The sequence below is a fragment of the Penaeus vannamei genome, chromosome 30, assembly GCF_042767895.1.
Source record: "Penaeus vannamei isolate JL-2024 chromosome 30, ASM4276789v1, whole genome shotgun sequence".
Classification (NCBI taxonomy): domain Eukaryota; kingdom Metazoa; phylum Arthropoda; class Malacostraca; order Decapoda; family Penaeidae; genus Penaeus; species Penaeus vannamei.
Window position 1 is genome coordinate 11,441,066 of NC_091578.1, and position 5,000 is coordinate 11,446,065.

Below are 5,000 nucleotides of genomic sequence, written 5' to 3' on the forward strand. Positions count from 1 at the left end.
CGCTAATATTTATATCATAATAGTATTCATTGGCTAATAATGACAGTGATGTTAATAGCACAGGTGGGTATATATATCTATTAGGGAATAGCTCAGTTACATCAATTCTCGAAGAAAAGGAGTAGTCAAAGACGAGAGAGAGAGAGAGAGAGAGAGACCTATTAGAGACAGAAAGAGAGAGAGACTCCTATTAGAGAGAGAAAGAGAGAGAGACTCCTATTAGAGAAAGAGAAAGAGACTCCTATTAGAGAGAGAAAGAGAGAGGGGTTGTAGTAAGTAGAAGAGTAATTAGCAAGCTTTCCTTATCTCATCTGACTCGTGGACATATCCATTGCCTTCTTCTTTTTGGAAAATGACAGGAAAAAAAATTAACAGCTCATATTTATCTAGGTTGCAGAGGGAAGCCATGAGCTCTCATATTCCACCACTTTGTTTTTCTTTTGAGAGAACCAGGGATGCAGATTATATGTGCTCCGTATACATAAAGAGAAAAAATATACAACGTTGCAGTATATTTGCTTGAAAGGATGTAGTTGTGCTTCCGTTAGCATGAAGTGACCACGTGGAAGAAAATGTCTCTACCTGGATTTAAAGACCGAAGGAGTTATATTACGGACGTGAATGAATGATAATAGTTGTGTTTATTATACATCTGGCGACCTTATGAAATGTGCTCCTCTCGTGTCACCGTAAATGGCTGAATAATGATAATAAGCGAGGACGTATATTCAGTTGGAGAGGCTGGGATTCTTGAGGATAACGTGGAGGACCGGAGGCTTGTGGTCCGGCGCTGTAACAGCTGCAACAGAATTTCGGAACCTGTAATGTGCTAGTTGCTTCAAGCACTCATTTAGCTATGTGGACCCCCTCCGTTTCTCGTCATCTTCAAGGCTGGGATTCTTGAGGATGAAGTGAAGGACAGCAGACTTTTGGTCTAGGTAAGTGACGGAGGCATTGCGCGGATCAGGTGTGCGGTTACGCGAAAGGGGGGGGGGGTCCTCCTTTCTCTCTCTCTCTCTCTCTCTCTCTCTCTCTCTCTCTCTCTCTCTCTCTCTCTCTCTCTCTCTCTCTCTCTCTCTCTCTCTCTCTCTCTCTCTCTCTCTCCCTCTCCTCTCCCTCTCTCTCTCTCTCTCTCTCTCTCTCCCTCTCCCTCTCTCTTTCTCTCTCTCTCTCTCCTTCCTCCGTCTTCCTCTCTTTCTCTCCCTCCCTCCGTCTTCTCTCTTTCTCTTTCTTTCCCTCCCCTCCCTCTTCCTCCTTCCCTCCTTCCCTCCTTCCCTCCCTCCCTCCCTCCCTCCCCTACCTCCCTTCTCTCTATAAAGCTAGAGCGCATAAATATTCTTTTTTTGGCTCGATGACCAACAGAAAATGCCGAAAAAAACAACAATTAAATGAAGGGGAAACTTGCCTAAATCCAATAATCAGGCGAGCTGGGAGCCCGACAGTTAAATATTTTGATCATGGGAATTTCGGCCGATCAAGCAATGATATTGGAATTAGGGTTATCGTACGCGCATAATTTCCTGTTTTTCCCCCTATTTTCTTTTTTTCTTTTTTCTTTTTTTTTCGCTCGAACTGAGTTTTCGCCTCTTTCTTTGGAATATATTTATCTGTTTGAAATAAAGATAGTTGTTTATATAAATATGTGAAATATAATTTAATTACGAACGTATATAATTTCGAGCTTGTTTTGAAATGGATTATCACTTTTGATCCGAAGTGGAATATAATGTCTGTGTATTTTTCATGACGATAATCGCCCAAAAAAAAAAAAAAAAGAAAAGCCATTGCATAGGAAGAAGAGTTCACATTTCATTCCCAATCATTTTTCGAACTCAAGTTAATTGATTATTTGCCCTTCTGGTCGTTGATTGGATGATACAACAATTATTGGGAAGACCTAATGTAAACAGTTTGATTACGTAAATTGAATGGAGTTCATCACACGTTTAGGTACGGACATGGCATTGTGTGTGTGGGGTGAGAGAGAGAGAGAGAGAGAGAGAGAGAGAGAGAGAGAGAGAGAGAGAGAGAGAGAGAGAGAGAGAGAGAGAGAGAGAGAGAGAGAGAGAGAGAGAGAGAGAGAGAGAGAGAGCCTGTCAGACAGATAGGCAGACACGGGGAAGGTCAGGCAGACAGAGAGATCGACAGGCAGACAGACAGAGAGAAAGAGACAGATGACGAGAAACGGAGAAGGTACCATATAACTAAAAGAGTGCCTGGAGTACCTAGCTCATCACAGGTTCCGAAATTCAGCTGTTCGTTAGCTTCTGTAAGGTCTTCATATTTTACCACAGTTTTTACATTTAAGTTTCCCCCTGTATTTATTTATAAGAACTTATTCGGGCACAATAGGGGAAATTAACTTTTTTATCTAATAATCTTATTTTTATATGCTTACATTTTACCCTATATAAGGATAATCGTGATGGCCATTACAGCGACTTCTATCATAATCAGTCAAGACTTAATTTACATCGATTCCCCTAACCCCTTTCTTCTCTTTACAGGTGAGAGCTTACAGCAGTGACTGGAGTGAGTTCTGGCATGAATTGAGTATTGGTGACATTCCCACTGACCGACGGCGAGGCAAATCTGCTTTTGAAGAAGGGATAATGCTTCTTACACCAACTGCACGACAGGCTTTAGCAGAACGAAGAAAATCTATCGAGTTTCGTAGTGGCAGATTCGTAGCGTAGTCTGAATCGGTTACTGCATTAATGTGTAACACAGGATATCGTGTATTCAAATTACTATTTCAATCTTTTATCAACTTATAGTTTCATTTTAGTTTGATTTAAAAGATTGAGTAATTAAGATTTCAAAAGACAAAAAGTAGCATCGATGTATATAGTATTTTATAAACAATACTCAGGTATGACACCATGAATATTTCATTTATTTCCTAATGGTTCATAAGTTTCAAAATTTCTTCACAGTCCAGACATCAAATTGATTAAAACTTGCTTAACATAAGAGATAAAGGATGATGTTGTTGTTTTTTTTTGGGGGGGAGGGTGAGTAATTTTCTGGTCGCTGAAAATTACCTGCACAAAATGATGCGGTTGTATGTCTTCATGGTAATATTTATTATAAAATATAATCATGCTCCTCATTTCCGTTAAAACTTACGACAGTATTTCTTCACTTTGTTGGAAGTGGATCCATTGTATATTTTATTTGCTTTTGTTAATAAGTTTAAGACAATCAGCATTGCTATCTAAATTTAATGTACTATATGTGTGCGTGTGTGCTTGCGTGCGTGCGTGCATGCGTGTGTGAATGTGTGTGTGTGTGTATGTGTGTGTGTGTGTGTGTGTGTGTGTGTGTGTGTGTGTGTGTGTGTGTGTGTGTGTGTGTGTGTGTGTGTGTGTTGTGTGTGTGCGAGCGAGCGTGTGTGTGTATGAAAAAAACACCCTCTTCGGTATGACATATATTCTAATCTAAAGGAAGCTCTGTAACTACCTACTTAAAAAGATCTAATACATTACTTTTGTATTCATATACTAGATCATGAGCTATAAATTCGTGTAAGCCTCCATGAACTTTAGACAGTTTATGTCTGTGTATTAGAAAATCGTCAGTGTTGATCCAAGAAAGTTAAATGTAGTGGATAAAACGCCCCGTCTTGTTAGATATTGACCCCGTGTTGTAGTTTAGTTGTAGTGTGTCCCGGATGTTTAGATTTCCATAAACGAAATACTGGTCTATATTTAATATACTGTACTATATTGCAGGTTATTATTTAAGTAATGATTATTAGTAAGACCTTATTTTTTTCTTATCTTGCAATACAAGGAGTATATCATGTACATAACTAATATGGATATATGAGTAAATAATATACCATGGCATTTATACATAAAATTATGGTTATGTGAGCTGTAGCCCCTTTAGACTAACTGGGTGGTACATTTCACTGTATAGACATTAATAGTAGTTCCTGCTTCTTTCTGTAATTAACTCAATTTACACACACGCACACGCACATGTACATGCACACACACACACACACACACACACACACACACACACACACACACACACACACACACACACACACACACACACACACACACATATATATATATATATATATATATATATATATATATATATATATTATATAAGATTAAGGGTTCTGTCACACTAGTCATTCCCAGCCTAGGGTGCTAATGAGATTTCTGTAGGTGGGCGTGGGTGCTCCCCTTGTCCTTAAAGGTTGTATCACGTAAGTGTACATAGGAAATTAATCTCGGACGTCACTTGACCTCTGTCACCATAGCACTATCTTCTGGTATCATCCTGCAGTACGCATTTCATCTTCACAATTATCTTTATTCTTGATAGCGTGTGGAATTGTTGAAAACTTCCTCGTTCTGTGGAAGAATGGAAGTTTGTTTACATTTCTGCAGAAAAAAAGAAACCAAAAATTCAGGAAAAACATTGCAATTTTGTTTCTTGCTTATTGAAACATGTCATTGTCATCATTTGTGTTAGGAAAAAAACTATTCAGTGTCTTGCCAACATTTACTTAGCTTTCACTGCTTGCTCTGTCACATTGAGGAGTTTATAGTGGGTGAAATAAAAATAATATACATTGTAGTACATAAGTGTTGATAATAAAAAAAAATTAACACATCACATGTCGTCATACAAAATATATGGTACTGTCTCAATTGTATTAACAACTACTATTAGGGCATTTGCTTTAATCACACCTGGTTTCTCTTTTATTTTCAGTTTTATCACAATATCATTTGATGTTCATTAACTCATCTTCCATCATCAGCTCTGCACTTTTTCATAGATGAACTTAGTCATTTTAAAGAATATTTCTTCCTTTCATTTCCTTGATAAATATATTTATATTTATATTTATTTATTTATTTATTTATTTAGATAGTTAGTTATATAAATAGATATAGATATATATATGTATAATATATATGTATAGTATATATATATATATATATATATATATATATATATATATATATATA